Raw genomic sequence first — 16,175 nt, 5'->3', positions numbered from 1 at the left:
GTCTTAACTGGAAGAATAGTTTGTGATGATATGTTGATATGCAAGTATTAAAGCTGCCAATTAAAATCAGTTCACACAAAGTGGCTATCAATGAAAAACAGTGCTTCCCATACTGTACAATTGAACTTTTTTGCAGCAGAACCTAATCTCACCAAAATAACTTTGTGTTCTTACTGCACTAACCTCTGCCCTGATTTCTAGCTGTGTGGCAGGCTAGAACCAAGTTAACGAATACGAGAGCTCGACACCATAAACAAATAAATCATATGTTACTGTTATAAAAAAGTTCAGTAGGGCCAATTTTTGTGTCAATCCTAACAACGATATTTTATACTAAGTTTATGTTGAGGGCCACTGTTCCAAACAGTGGCTTGATTGCAGGCTAATCAAGAATGTTCCTACATGCTGCAGCATGGAGTGATGGGACACGGGTCTGTGCCTTCATTTCTCACACAGTAAGCTCTAGATTTTGTGCAACAGGGTGAACTCCTGAGTGGTTGTTTTACTTGTGCTATGAATACTGAGGTAGTCTTCGAATAGTGTTTCCTTGTTTTCTTGCTTTCTTGAGCACAGTGCAGTATTGAGGGAGGTGCCATCTTGCAGATGAGACGATTAACCGAATAACCTCGTCTACCCTCTCAACAACAACAGCAACTTGTATTTATATAGTGCCTTTAACGTAGTAAAACATCCCAAGACGCTTCATAGGAGTGTTTTAAGAAAAAACAAATAAATTTGACACCGAGCCACATAAGAAGAAATTACGGCAGATGATCAAAAACTTTGTCAAAGAGGTAGGTTTTAAGCGTCTTAAAGGAGGAAAGAGAGGTAGAGAGGCGGAAAGGTTTAGGGAGGGAGTTCCAGGCAGCAGAAGGCACGGCCACCAATGGTTGAGCATTTATAATCAGGGGTGCTCAAGAGGGCAGAATTTGTGGTGAAATTAAAAGATCCCATAGCACTATTCGAAGAAGAGCAGGAGAATTATCCTGACCAACATTTATCCCTCAACCAACATCTAAAAACAGGTGACGTGGGCATTTATTTCATTGCTGTTTATGGGATCTGATTGTGCGTAAATTGTCTGCTGTGTTTCCTACATTACAACAGTGAAACTTCAGAATGACTTCATTGGCTGTAAAGTGCATCCTGAAGTTGTGAAAGGCGCTATATAAATGCACGTTCTTTTTTATTTCTTGAGAGGAAACAGTGCTGAATCCACAGCAACACTCTACAGCCAAACAGATCAAAGGAGCCCAGATACATATAAAGCAGCAAGTCTGCGACAATCTACAGGTGAGAAGGAAAAGAAAGTTGGCTGCAGATACTGCCTGGGGCTATGGTGTGCAGTCCACTTTCCAATAGAACTAAAAATTTAACCTGTCTAAGACCACCATAAAGGAGCTCAAGGCCTACTTGAGAATTGTTTCTGTAGTTACCACATTCGACGATCCCTAATACAATTCTTCACTCCTAAAAGCAGTGCTTTCATTGCCAATATTCAATCATAGAAATTTACAGCACAGAAGGAGGCCATTTCCAGCATTTGGTCTGTAGCCCTGTAGGTTACGGCACTTCAAGTTCATATCCAGGTACATTTTAAATGTGGTGGGGGTTTCTGCCTCTACCACCCTTTCAGGCAGTGAGTTCCAGATTACCACCACCCTCTGGGTGAAAACATCTCCCCTCAAAACCGCTCTAAATCTTCTACCAATTACTTTAAATCTGTGCCCTCTGGTTGTTGACCGCTTCGCTAAAGGAAATAGGTCCATCCTATCCACCCTATCGAGGCCCCTGGTAATTTTATACACCTCAATAAGGTCTCGTCTCAGCCTCCTCTGTTCCAAAGAAAACAACCCCAGCCTATCCAATCTTTCCTCATAGCTAAAATTCTCCAGTCCAGGCAACATCCTCATAAATCTCCTCTGTAAACTCTCTAATGCAATCACATTTTTCCTGTAATGTGGTGACCAGAACTGCACGCAGAACTCTAGCTGTGGCCTAACTATTGTTTTATACAGTTCAAGCGTAACCTCCCTGCTCTTGTATTCTATGCCTCGGCTAATAAAGGCAAGTATTCCACATGCCTTCTTAAACACTTTATCTACCTGTCCTGCTACCTTCAGGGATCTGTGGACATGCACTCCAAGATCCCTTTGTTCCTCTGCACTTCTCAGTGTCCTACCATTTATTGTGTCCTATTTGACCCTGAAATAAGATTTTGACCACATATCCGCAGCATAACTAAGACCACCTATTTCCACCTCCGTAGCATTGCCCATCACTGCCCTTGCCTCAGCTCATCCACTGCTGAAGCCCTCATCCATGCCTTTGTTACCTCTAGACTTGACTATTCCAATGCACTCCTGGCTGCCCTCCCACATTCTACCCTGCATAAACTGGAGGTGATCCAAAACTCGGCTGCCCGTGTCCTGGCTCACACCAAGTACCACTCACCCCTGTGCTCGCTGACCTACATTGACTTCTGGTTCAGCAACGCCTCGATTTCAAAATTCTAATCCTTATTTTCAAATGCTTCCAAGGCCTTGCCCCTCCCTATCTCTGTAATCTCCTCCAGCCCCACAACTCCCCGAGATGTCTGCACTCCTCTAATTCTGCCTTCTTGAGCATCCCTAATTATAATCGCTCAACCATTGGTGGCTATGCCTTCTGTTGCCTAGGCCCCAAGCTCTGGAACTCCCTGCCTCAACCTCACTGCCTCTCTACCTCTTTCCTCCTTTAAGTCGCTCCTTAAAATCTATCTCGTTGACCAAGCTTTTGGTCACTTGCACTCATCTCTACTTATATGGCTCGGTGTCAAATTTTTATCTCATAATACTCCTGTGAAGCACCTTGGGACGTTTCACTACATTAAAGGTGCTATATAAATACAAGTTGTTGTTGTTATTGTTGTGCAGTCCCTTGCCTTGTTAGCCCTCCCCAAATGCATTACCTCACATTTCTCAGGATTGAATTCCATTTGTTCTGCCTACCTGACCAGTTCATTGATATCTTCCTGCATTCTGCAGCTTTCTTCTTCATTATCAACTACATGGCCAATTTTTATATCAGCTGCAAATTTTTCAATCATACCCCCTATATTCAAGTCTAAATCAGTGATATATACCACATAATGGGTGACTTTAATATGCACATAGATTGGGCGAGCCAAACTGGAAGCAATACGGTGGAGGAGGATTTCCTGGAGTGCATAAGGGATGGTTTTCTAGACAATATGTCGAGGAACCAACTAGGGGGGAGGCCATCTTAGACTGGGTGTTGTGTAATGAGAGAGGATTAATTAGCAATCTCATTGTGCGAGGCCCCTTGGGGAAGAGTGACCATAATATGGTGGAATTCTGCATTAGGATGGAGAATGAAACAGTTAATTCAGAGACCATGGTCCAGAACTTAAAGAAGGGTAACTTTGAAGGTATGAGGCGTGAATTAGCTAGGATAGATTGGCGAATGATACTTAAGGGGTTGACTGTGGATGGGCAATGGCAGATATTTAGAGACCGCATGGATGAACTACAACAATTGTACATTCCTGTCTGGCGTAAAAATAAAAAAGGGAAGGTGGCTCAACCGTGGCTATCAAGGGAAATCAGGGATAGCATTAAAGCCAAGAGGTGGCATACAAATTGGCCAGAAATAGCAGCGAACCCGGGGACTGGGAGAAATTTAGAACTCAGCAGAGGAGGACAAAGGGTTTGATTAGGGCAGGGAAAATGGAGTACGAGAAGAAGCTTGCAGGGAACATTAAGGCGGATTGCAAAAGTTTCTATAGGTATGTAAAGAGAAAAAGGTTAGTAAAGACAAACGTAGGTCCCCTGCAGTCAGAATCAGGGGAAGTCATAACTGGGAACAAAGAAATGGCAGACCAATTGAACAAGTACTTTGGTTCGGTATTCACTAAGAAGGACACCAACAACCTTCCGGATATAAAAGGGGTCAGAGGGTCTAGTAAGGAGGAGGAACTGAGGGAAATCTTTATTAGTCGGGAAATTGTGTTGGGGAAATTGATGGGATTGAAGGCCGATAAATCCCCAGGGCCTGATGGACTGCATCCCAGAGTACTTAAGGAGGTGGCCTTGGAAATAGTGGATGCATTGACAGTCATTTTCCAACATTCCATTGACTCTGGATCAGTTCCTATCGAGTGGAGGGTAGCCAATGTAACCCCACTTTTTAAAAAAGGAGGGAGAGAGAAAACAGGGAATTATAGACCGGTCAGCCTGACCTCAGTAGTGGGTAAAATAATGGAATCAATTATTAAGGATGTCATAGCAGCGCATTTGGAAAATGGTGACATGATAGGTCCAAGTCAGCATGGATTTGTGAAAGGGAAATCATGCTTGACAAACCTTCTGGAATTTTTTGAGGATGTTTCCAGTAAAGTGGACAAGGGAGAACCAGTTGATGTGGTATATTTGGACTTTCAGAAGGCTTTCGACAAGGTCCCACACAAGAGATTAATGTGCAAAGTTAAAGCACATGGGATTGGGGGTAGTGTGCTGACGTGGATTGAGAACTGGTTGTCAGACAGGAAGCAAAGAGTAGGAGTAAATGGGTACTTTTCAGAATGGCAGGCAGTGACTAGTGGGGTACCGCAAGGTTCTGTGCTGGGGCCCCAGCTGTTTACATTGTACATTAATGATTTAGACGTGGGGATTAAACGTAGTATCTCCAAATTTGCAGATGACGCTAAGTTGGGTGGCAGTGTGAGCTGCGAGGAGGATGCTATGAGGCTGCAGAGTGACTTGGATAGGTTAGGTGAGCAGGCAAATGCATGGCAGATGAAGTATAATGTGGATAAATGTGAGGTTATCCACTTTGGTGGTAAAAGCAGAGAGACAGACTATTATCTGAATGGTGACAGATTAGGAAAAGGGGAGGTGCAACGAGACTTGGGTGTCATGGTACATCAGTCATTGAAGGTTGGCATGCAGGTACAGCAGGCGGTTAAGAAAGCAAATGGCATGTTGGCCTTCATAGCGAGGGGATTTGAGTACAGGGGCAGGGAGGTGTTGCTACAGTTGTACAGGGCCTTGGTGAGGCCACACCTGGAGTATTGTGTACAGTTTTGGTCTCCTAACTTGAGGAAGGACATTCTTGCTATTGAGGGAGTGCAGCGAAGATTCACCAGACTGATTCCCGGGATGGTGGGACTGACCTATCAAGAAAGACTGGATCAACTGGGCTTGTATTCACTGGAGTTCAGACGAATGAGAGGGGACCTCATAGAAACTTTTAAAATTCTGACGGGTTTAGACAGGTTAGAAGCAGGAAGAATGTTCCCAATGTTGGGGAAGTCCAGAACCAGGGGTCACAGTCTAAGGATAAGGGGTAAGCCATTTCGGACCGAGATGAGGAGAAACTTCTTCACCCAGAGAGTGGTGAACCTGTGGAATTCTCTACCACAGAAAGTAGTTGAGGCCAATTCACTAAATATATTCAAAAGGGAGTTAGATGAAGTCCTTACTACTCGGGGGATCAAGGGGTATGGCGAGAAAGCAGGAATGTGGTACTGAAGTTGCATGTTCAGCCATGAACTCATTGAATGGCGGTGCAGGCTAGAAGGGCTGAATGGCCTACTCCTGCACCTATTTTCTATGTTTCTATAAAGCAAGGGACCTAGTACTGAGCCCTGCAGAACCCCACTGGAAACAGCCTTCCAGTCACAAAAACACCCATCAACCATTAGACTCTGCTTTCTGCATACGAGCCAATTTTGGATCCAACTTGCCACTTTGCTTTGGATACCATGGGCTTTTACTTTCATAGCCAGTCTGCCATGTGGGACCTTATCAAAAGCCGTGCTAAAATCCAAATAGACTACATCAAACACACTATCCTCATCGACCCTCTTCGTTACCCCCTCAAAAAATTTAATCAATATTGTTTTTTTTCTTTTACCAGGGAAGTTATTTTGTGTGTAAGCAGATTCTATGCAATGTTTTGTGAATTGTCATGCCTCAGCTGAGAACATTTCATTTAGCGCACAGCACAGGAAGGAATGCCACACTGTGAACACAGATGTGTTATAACTCTGCAAAAGTGGGCCATATCCCTAACATCAAAGTAACAGAAGGGGGTTTAGGAAATGCTATAAGTACTGTATAATGACTAATGCTGTATGCAACTGATGAAAAGCAAATGATATGTTTTTTTCTATTTCAGCCCTCACCCAGCAATCAATTATAATTTGTACCTAACTTTATAAACTGTTTACTGCCATCAGTTGTTTAATTTTATTACACTGCTGGTTTATAAAATTGGATACCACAGAAAACAAGTTAATGAAATTGGTGCAAAACTTTCTCAGCACAATTATGGTGGCAATTTTTTTACATCAATCATGACACTCTCTTTATTTATAACCAAAAGGAAATAGGTCGGACAGTTTTACAAGCAGCTACTGCCCGCAACTGATATGTAATTAGTGCCTGAAACCAGTTTATGACCAATCTGCAGTTTTATGGGGATCTGTGGTCTATTCAGATCTCTGGCCTGGATAAGGCATTAAAAAAATTTAAAGAGGCATTTTTGGCAACTGAAACACTCATCCTTTTATCCATATGCCAAATTGCATCTATCCATTGTTTTTGTCTTTCTCTTTCCCTTTAGTTGACCTAATTTAAACCTAGGAAATACTGTTGTTGATATAAGTGGAATACCTTCAAATGGCGTCCCATTGTTCACTGTTTCAGCTGAGGTGTTAATCCATTTAAAATAAACTGGATAACGTCTTGTTAAAATAAAAGGACAAAAGAATGCAATATGAACATGTAAAATGTCTGTCCCTTAATATCACCGTAATAATTTCCAGGCTGAAGTTTTTACCATGGGGCCAATTTTCAACTACTACCTACTTGTTTATCGGCTAAAAAACGGGCAGCTGGCTGTGGAGGATTGGGCGGGGGGAAAGTGTGCCGTATGTCATTTTCAGGCAGGAGTTGGACATACTGCACTCCTGCCTAGTTCAGGCTGTTTAAATATGCAAATCAGGGTCCTATGCCTTTGAAGGACCCCGATTGGAATTTTGAAGTACGAATAGGCCGAGCATGCACCACGTGCACTTCGCACATTTGTACCCGGTGGTGAATGTCCGAATCAGTGGCCCTTAAAGGGACGGCTGCTAGCCGCTCTGCAAATGGGCCCAAGCCTTTTTTGTCATTTATTTCTGTGGGGCTAGGACGAGCAGGAGTGCCCCCTCTGGCTCCAAAAATGCCCACTTCCAGCCCGTGCTCTCCAACCACTGTCCCCTCCCCGTCCCCAATCTAACCTGTTGACTAGCTGAGCACAGGAGCCCCTCGATTTCCCACACCTCCCACAGCTGGAAATGAAGCGGCCCATGTGATTCCTGCAACTGACTGGCGGCATTCAAATCAGACCCGAACCTGAAAATAGCTAGGGCATCTCGACGCTGGCTTTGGTCGGGCAGCTAGGCCGCTCCACTGACCTCTCACACATTTTGCCCATATCTTTAAATTGCCCCGCTCCCATGTCTTTTATGTTTGCTTTATTCTTTTTTTCATTTAAATGCTTATTTTCCTTTAAATACATTACCTGGTATTTGATGCAGACTTCTAGCCTAATTTCTCAAATCCTCTGACCTGTTCAGCTATCTAACAATGCTAAAAAAGGGCTAGAATTACTCAGTTGTTATTGTCCAAAAGGAGACGTGCTTACCACATTCTGAACCTTTAAAATGTCTCTGATGATACCGCTGTTCTCTCTCGTTCATCTTGCTAATGGGCACAATTGTCATTCCGCTGGGTAGAAGGTCTACTCTCATAGATAAAAACAATGGAAACATTTGTTATTTCATTTCAATTTATGGTATTTTTGCATTCATATTGTAATCTCCCCCTTGTTTTCACAACAACATTCAAAGCATTCCACTTACACTCCTGCTGCATTCCACTTCATTTCATGTCATTCACAAGGGATCATGGAATGTGGCTGCAAATCCTCTGGGCTCAGACTAACTTTCCTGCATCTCATCACAAAAAATAACAGGGTCAAAAGACACTAAGTAGGTCTGAAATGGAGAATTTGTTAACCAAAAACTATTCAAACAAATCTACGTTCCATTCGTATACAGCATATCACATTGTTTTCTTCTATTGCAAATGGTTAGTGGAAGCTCACTATCAAACTCGGCTTTTACAATTAAATCATTCATCTAATGCAGTCAGCAGAGAAGCTCAAACTTTACAATGATAAATTCACAATTAATAACTTCAACAAGCCCTTCAAATCTATCACAAATTGCTTTAAGGATACTCTATACCCTAATGCGTGAGGACACAAAGAATCTGCAGAGGGATATAGACAGGCTAAGTGAGTGGGAAAACATTTGGCAGATGGAGTATAATGTGAGAAAGTGTGAGGATATCCACTTTGGCAGGAAAAATAAAAAAGCAAATTATTATTTAAATGGAGAGAGATTGCAAAGTGCTGCTGTACAGAGGGACCTGGGGATCCTTGTACATGAAACACAAAAAGTTAGCATGCAGGTACAGCGATTAATCAGGAAGGCAAATGGGATGCTGGCCTTTATTGCAAGGGGGATAGAGTATAAAAGCAGGAAAGTCCTGCTACAACTGTACAGGGTATTGGTGAGACCACACATAGACTACTCTGTACAGCTTTGGTCTCCTTATTTAAGGAGGGATATATTTGCATTGGAGGAAGTTCAGAGGAGGTTCACTGGGTTGATTCCTGAGATGAAGGGGTTGACTTATGAAGAAAGGTTGAGCAGGTTGGGCCTATACTCATTGGAGTTTAGAAGAATGAGAGGGGGTCTTATTGAAACATATAAACATAGAAACATAGAAACATAGAAAATAGGTGCAGGAGTAGGCCATTCGGCACTTCGAGCCTGCACCGCCATTCAATAAGATCATGGCTGATCATTCCCTCAGTACCCCTTTCCTGCTTTCTCTCCATACCCCTTGATCCTCTTAGCCGTAAGGGCCACATCTAACTCCCTCTTGAATATATCCAATGAACTGGCATCAACAACTCTCTGCAGCAGGGAATTCCATAGGTTAACAACTCTCTGAGTGAAGAAGTTTCTCCTCAACTCAGCCCTAAATGGCCTACCCCTTATCCTAAGACTATGTCCCCTGGTTCGGGAGTTCCCCAACATCGGGAACATTCTTCCTGCATCTAACCTGTCCAGTCCCGTCAGAATCTTATACGTTTCTGAGATCCCCTCTCATCCTTCTAAACACCAGTGAATAAAGGCCCAGTTGATCCAGTCTCTCCTCATGTGACAGCCCAGCCATCCCTGGAATCAGTCTGGTGAACCTTCACTGCATTCCCTCAATAGCAAGAATGTCCTTCCTCAGATTAGGAGACCAAAACTGAACACAATATTCCAGGTGAGGCCTCACTAAGGCCCTGTACAACTGCAGTAAGACCTCCCTGCTCCTATACTCAAATCCCCTAGCTATGAAGGCCAACATACCATTTGCCTTCTTCACCACCTGCTGTACCTACATGCCCACGTTCAGTGACTGATGAACCATGACACCCAGGTCTCGTTGCACCTCCCCTTTTCCTAATCTGCCACCATCCAGATAATATTCTGCCTTCGTTTTGCCCCCAAAATGGATAATCTCACATGTATCCACATTATACTGCATCTGTCATGCATTTTCCCACTCACCTAACCTGTCCAAGTCACCCTGCAGCCTCTTAGCTTCCTCCTCACAGCTCACACCGCCACCTAGTTTAGTGTCATCCGCAAACTTGGAGATATTACACTCAATTCCTTCATCTAAATCGTTAATGTATATTGTAAAGAGCTGGGGTCCCAGCACTGAGCCCTGCGGCACTCCACTAGTCACTGCCTGCCATTCTGAAAAGGACCCGTTTATCCTGACTCTCTGCTTCCTGTCTGCCAAGCAGTTCTCTATCCACTTCAGTACATTACCCCCAATACCATGCGCTTTGATTTTGCACACCAATCTCTTGTGCGGGACCTTGTCAAACGCCTTTTGAAAGTCCAAATACACCACATCCACTGGTTCACCCTTGTCCACTCTGCTAGTTACATCCTCAAAAAATTCCAGAAGATTCGTCAAGCATGATTTCCCTTTCATAAATTCATGCTGACTTGGTCCAATCCTGTCACTGCTGTCCAAATGCGTTGCTATTTCATCCTTAATGATTGATTCCAACATTTTCCCCACTACTATAAGTGACTGAGAGGGCTCGATAAGGTAGATGCAAAGAGGATGTTTGCACTTGTGGGGGAATCTAGAACTAGAGGGAATAGTTTAAGAATAAGGGGTCACCCATTTAGAACTGAGATGAGGAGGAATTTCTTCTCTCAGAGAGTTGTAAATCTGTGGAATTCTCTGCCCCAGAGAGCTATGGAGGCTGGGTCATTGAATATATTTAAGATGGAGATAGACAGATTTGTGAATGATAAGAGAGTGAAGGATTATGGGGCACGGGTAGGGAAGTGGAGCTGAGCAAAATATCAGATTAGCCATGATCTTATTGAATGGCGGAGCAGGCTCGAGGAGCAAAATGGCCTACTCCTGCTCCTATTTCTTATGTTCTTATGTTCTTAAGTCAGGCGTCTGAGTCATGATGAAATGATACAGCAACTAGTACTGTGCTCTCTCAAATTGAGAAGGTCGAGGGAGATTTGATAGAGGTGTTCAAAATGATAAGAGCAACAGACATGATAACCCAGAATATTGGCATCGATATTTACGGAGAGGGAGAGGGGGTGTTTGTCAGCAGCCAAGAAACTTGGCAGGACTTCATTAAAATTTCTTTACTCCATTTCGTGCCTGGCAACCAGGTGGGAAATCCTGTGGCACAATGCAGCAGCCGGGGACCGCTGGGGTCGGAGCCTGGCAATCAAGAAGATCAGGGGTCGGAGTGTGACAGCGAGGAGGGAGGGTGGGAGGGAGAGGTCACATGAGGGGGAGAGATCACAGGGAGAGATATATCGCGGAAAGAGAGGTGGCGGGAGTCATGTTTGTAACTACAATGTAACACCACTGTATTACTGTGGAGGTGGGGTAGCATTGCTGGCTAAAGAGGAGATTAATGCAATAGTTAGGAAGGACATTAGCTTGGATGATGTGGAATCTATATGGGTAGAGCTGCAGAACACCAAAGGGCAAAAAACGTTCGTGGGAGTTGTGTACAGACCTCCAAACAGTAGTAGTGATGTTGGGGAGGGCATCAAACAGGAAATTAGGGGTGCATGCAATAAAGGTGCAGCAGTTATCATGGGTGATTTTAATATGCATATAGATTGGGTAACCAAACTGGAAGCAATACGATGGAGGAGGATTTCCTGGAGTGCATAAGGGATGGTTTTCTAGGCCAATTAGGGGAACCCATCTTAGACTGGGTGTTGTGTAATGAGAGAGGATTAATTAGCAATCTCGTTGTGCAAGGCCCCTTGGGGAAGAGTGACCATAATATGGTGGAATTCTGCATTAGGATGGAGAATGAAACAGTTAATTCAGAGACCATGGTCCAGAACTTAAAGAAGGGTAACTTTGAAGGTATGAGGCGTAAATTGGCTAGGATAGATTGCCGAATGATACTTAAGGGGTTGACAGTGAATGGGCAATGGCAGACATTTAGAGACCGCATGGATGAACTACAACAATTGTACATCCCTGTCTGGCGTAAAAATAAAAAAGGGAAGGTGGCTCAACTGTGGCTAACAAGGGAAATCAGGGATAGTATTAAAGCCAAGGAAGTGGCATACAAATTGGCCAGAAATAGCAGCGAACCCGGGGACTGGGAGAAATTTAGAATTCAGCAGAAGAGGACAAAGGGTTTGATTAGAGCAGGGAAAATAGAGTACGAGAGGAAGCTTGCAGAGAACATTAAGACGGACTGCAAAAGCTTCTATAGATATGTAAAGAGAAAAAGGTTAGTGAAAACAAATGTAGGTCCCCTGCAGTCAGAATCAGGGGAAGTCATAACTGGGAACAAAGAAATGGCAGACCAATTGAACAAGTACTTTGGTTCGGTATTCACTAAGGAGGACACCAACAACCTTCCGGATATAAAAGGGGTCAGAGGGTCTAGTAAGGAGGAGGAACTGAGGGAAATCTTTATTAGTCGGGAAATTGTGTTGGGGAAATTGATGGGATTGAAGGCCGATAAATCCCCAGGGCCTGATGGACTGCATCCCAGAGTACTTAAGGAGGTGACCTTGGAAATAGTGGATGCATTGACGGTCATTTTCCAACATTCCATTGACTCTGGATCAGTTCCTATCGAGTGGAGGGTAGCCAATGTAACCCCACTTTTTAAAAAAGGAGGGAGAGAGAAAACAGGGAATTATAGACCGGTCAGCCTGACCTCAGTAGTGGGTAAAATAATGGAATCAATTATTAAGGATGTCATAGCAGCGCATTTGGAAAATGGTGACATGATAGGTCCAAGTCAGCATGGATTTGTGAAAGGGAAATCATGCTTGACAAACCTTCTGGAATTTTTTGAGGATGTTTCCAGTAAAGTGGACAAGGGAGAACCAGTTGATGTAGTATATTTGGACTTTCAGAAGGCTTTCGACAAGGTCCCACACAAGAGATTAATGTGCAAAGTTAAAGCACATGGGATTGGGGGTAGTGTGCTGACGTGGATTGAGAACTGGTTGTCAGACAGGAAGCAAAGAGTAGGAGTAAATGGGTACTTTTCAGAATGGCAGGCAGTGACTAGTGGGGTACCGCAAGGTTCTGTGCTGGGGCCCCAGCTGTTTACATTGTACATTAATGATTTAGACGTGGGGATTAAACGTAGTATCTCCAAATTTGCAGATGACGCTAAGTTGGGTGGCAGTGTGAGCTGCGAGGAGGATGCTATGAGGCTGCAGAGCGACTTGGATAGGTTAGGTGAGTGGGCAAATGCATGGCAGATGAAGTATAATGTGGATAAATGTGAGGTTATCCACTTTGGTGGTAAAAACAGAGAGACAGACTATTATCTGAATGGTGACAGATTAGGAAAAGGGAAGGTGCAACAAGACCTGGGTGTCATGGTACATCAGTCATTGAAGGTTGGCATGCAGGTACAGCAGGCGGTTAAGAAAGCAAATGGCATGTTGGCCTTCATAGCGAGGGGATTTAAGTACAGGGGCAGGGAGGCCACACCTGGAGTATTGTGTACAGTTTTGGTCTCCTAACTTGAGGAAGGACATTCTTGCTATTGAGGGAGTGCAGTGAAGGTTCACCAGACTGATTCCCGGGATGGCGGGACTGACATATCAAGAAAGACTGGATCAACTGGGCTTGTATTCAATGGAGTTCAGAAGAATGAGAGGGGATCTCATAGAAATGTTTAAAATTCTGATGGGTTTAGACAGGTTAGATGCAGGAAGAATGTTCCCAATGTTGGGGAAGTCCAGAACCAGGGGTCACAGTCAAAGGATAAGGAGTAAGCCATTTAGGACCGAGATGAGGAGAAACTTCTTCACCCAGAGAGTGGTGAACCTGTGAAATTCTCTACCACAGGAAGTTGTTGAGGCCAATTCACTAAATATATTCAAAAGGGAGTTAGATGTAGTCCTTACTACTAGGGGGATCAAGTGGTATGACGAGAAAGCAGGAATGGGGTACTGAAGTTGCATGTTCAGCCATGATCTTATTCAATGATGGTGCAGGCTCGAAGGGCCGAATGGCCTACTCCTGCACCTATTTTCTATGTTTCTATGTTTTTACACTCAAATCAGATGCACACCTTGACCACAGGGGGTGAACTTGTGGGAGACACTCCTTACCTGATCGCACAGGTATATAAAGGGAGGTTCCACGCAGAGTCATCACTTCTGGAGTCCTGTAATAAAGTATTAAGGTCACAGAGTGGCCTTGTCCCTGTTATGTGCCTCGTGTGGTTTCATGCTGTGGAGTAGTGACTTTACATTGGCGACGAGAAACGGGAATTCACGACCCATGAGTATGGCCACCGGTAGCACAGAGGAACGGTACTGTGTGGGGGAAGACTGGGACAATTTTGTTGAGCGGCTTCAGCAAAGCTTCGTAACTAAAGACTGGCGAGGGGATGCAGCGGCCGACAAGCGAAGGGCTCATCTCCTGACCAGCTGCGGGTCAAAGACTTATGCGCTCATGAAGGACTTACTGGCACCCGAAAAGCCGTCGGACAAAACCTTTGAAGAGCTCAGCAAACTAATCGGGGAGCACCTCAAACCAGCGAGTAGCATACACATGGCCCGACACAGATTCTACACCCACCGACGTCGTGAAGGACAGAGCATACCGGACTTTGTAGCGGACCTCCGGCATTTGGCCAGCCTCTGTAAGTTGACAGACGCCTGCAGGGGGGAGATGCTAAGGGGCTTCTTCATCGAGGGTATCGGTCATGCGGGAATTTTTCGCAAGTTAATTGAGACCAAGGATTTGACCTTGGAAGCGCAGCGTTGTTAGCTCAAACTTTCATGGCGGTGGAGGAAGAGATGAAAATAATACACGCGTGCAATTCTGCCTCTAACGTGACGATGGATCAGGGAGTCAACATCATAAATGATACTCAGAGCCCCGCAGGCAGGCAGGGACAGTCCGACACTCCCCAGGCAGCAATAGACCCCAGAGCAGGACCTCGACAGAGACAATGGCAGGCTGAACAGAAATTCACGCCATCACAGTGGACAATGCAGCCGGGGATGGGGCCATTGACACCCACTAATAGGGTACTTAAGAGCAGTCAAAGGGACAATCAGCGCGGAATGCCTGGCCATAGTCCCTTTGTTCCCAACAATGGAAACTTTAACTCATGCTGGAGGTGTGGGGGAAAACACTCAGCCAGATCTTGCAGATTCCAACATTTTGTCTGCAGAACCTGAAATCTCAATGGCCATTTAGCTCGAATGTGCAGAAAACCTGTAATCAGACTGATATATGAGACTGAGGGACCAGAAGAGGGTTCTGTGAGGCAGGATGACTTTTGGGGCAAATCGATGGATGCCGAAGTTCAGCGGGTCTTCACAGTTCATACTCCAAAACGCCACCAATGATGATGAGGGTTTTGTTGAACGGTATCCCAGCACACATGGGGCTGGACACTGGGGCCAGCCAGTCACTCATGGGCGTTCAACAATTCGAGAAGCTATGGCCACTCAAAGCCAGTAGACCCAAATTAGAACGTATTGAGACACAATTACGGACTTACACCAAGGAAATAATTCCGGTGCTAGGCAGTGCAATGTTGACTGTCACACACAATGGGTTAGTGAATCGGCTGCCGCTCTGGATTGTCCCAGGCAATGGTCCCGCTCTGTTGCGGAGGAGCTGGTTAGCCGAGATAAACTGGAAATGGGGGGATGTTCACGCAATGTCCTCGGTAGAGCAAAGTTCGTGCTCACAAGTCCTACAGAAATTCGAGTCACTATTTCAACCAGGCATCGGGACTTTCAAAGGCACTAAAGTAGTGATGCATGTCACCCCGGACGCCAGGCCAGTGCACCACAAAGCCAGAGTGGTGCCATATGTGATGCGGGAGAAAATTGAGAGTGAATTGGACCGGCTGTTACAAGAGGGCATCATCTCGTCTGTTGAATTCAGCGACTGGACGAGCCCCATCGTTCCCGTTCCCGTTCCCGTTCCCGTCAGGATCTGTGACGACTACAAGGCCACCATCAATCGGGTGTCCCTACAAGATCAATACCCGCTTCCAAGAGCGGAGGACCTCTTCGCCACACTGGCAGGCGGCAAGCTGTTCACCAAGTTGGACCTCACTTCAGCTCCTGAGGTTGAGTTTCTAGCAGGAGGGTTGCTGCAGATGGGATTCGGCCCACCGAATCCAAAACAGGCGATTCGACGAGCACCCAGCCCCTGCAGCACATTCCTGGGACTGTTGAACTATTTCGGGAACTTTCTGCTTAACTTGAGCATGTTGTTGGAGCCGCTACACGTCCTCCTGTGTAAGGGTTGTGATTGGTTTTGGGGGGGACTGCCACGAGCGGACTTTTAATCGGGCATGAAACCTACTTTGTTCAAACAAATTGTTGACCCTGTACGACCCCTGTAAACGCTTAGTTCTGACTTGTTATGCATCGTCCTATGGGGTTGGGTGCGTGTTGCAGCAGGGCAATGCTGAGGGTCAGCTACAACCTGTGGCTTATGCCTCCAGGTCGCTCTCTCAAGCAGAGCGGGGATATGGCATGG

The 16,175-nt window shown here is 45.0% G+C and overlaps 1 long non-coding RNA gene across 1 annotated transcript in view; it reads right to left on the bottom strand.

The window, feature by feature from the left end:
• Window positions 1-16,175, bottom strand: part of LOC139273071 (uncharacterized) — a 33,320-nt gene that overhangs the window by 11,945 nt on the left and 5,200 nt on the right. The window contains exons 2-3 of the long non-coding RNA XR_011595009.1: window positions 7,910-8,002; window positions 7,693-7,788 (exon numbers count right to left, since the gene is read on the bottom strand). This is a non-coding gene — a long non-coding RNA (uncharacterized lncRNA). The remainder of the gene's footprint in view (window positions 1-7,692; window positions 7,789-7,909; window positions 8,003-16,175) is intronic.

Source organism: Pristiophorus japonicus, chromosome 9 (genome assembly GCF_044704955.1).
Source record: "Pristiophorus japonicus isolate sPriJap1 chromosome 9, sPriJap1.hap1, whole genome shotgun sequence".
In the NCBI taxonomy this organism is placed as follows: domain Eukaryota; kingdom Metazoa; phylum Chordata; class Chondrichthyes; family Pristiophoridae; genus Pristiophorus; species Pristiophorus japonicus.
This window is presented reverse-complemented; position numbering and strand designations above follow the sequence as displayed.